Raw genomic sequence first — 525 nt, 5'->3', positions numbered from 1 at the left:
AAAATAAACTTCCTTGCATCTTTGAAGAGAGTTGGCCAATAAAAACCTGATTGTAGAACTTTTTGCGCGGTTCTTTCTCCAGCGTGATGTCCTCCATAAGCACTGCCATGACATTTACTCAATATCTCTTGTTGTTCATATTCGGGAACACATCTTCGCATAATACCATCCACTCCTTCTTTATATAAGTGTGGGTCATCCCGTAAATAATGCCTCAAATCATAAAAGAATTTCCTCCTTTGTCGAAACTGAAAAGGTTGGAGGCAAGTACTTGGAAACAATAAAGTTAGCATAATCAAGCATACCAAGGACCTGTCTCGCGAGCTCACCTTTATCACAGCCAATTGTTCATTTGGAAAACTATCATTAACAGGAACGGGATCATAAGCAATATTTTCCAATCTAGACAAATTATCAAGCAACAGGATTATCAAGCACCTTTCCTATCTACAATATGTAAATCAAATTCTTGCAAAAGAAGTACCCATCTAATAAGCCTCGGCTTAGCATCTTTCTTTGTCATTA

This window comes from Lolium rigidum, chromosome 7, assembly GCF_022539505.1.
Source record: "Lolium rigidum isolate FL_2022 chromosome 7, APGP_CSIRO_Lrig_0.1, whole genome shotgun sequence".
Lineage (NCBI taxonomy): Eukaryota > Viridiplantae > Streptophyta > Magnoliopsida > Poales > Poaceae > Lolium > Lolium rigidum.
The sequence above is the reverse complement of the archived record's forward strand: the minus strand, read 5'-3'. Positions refer to the sequence as shown.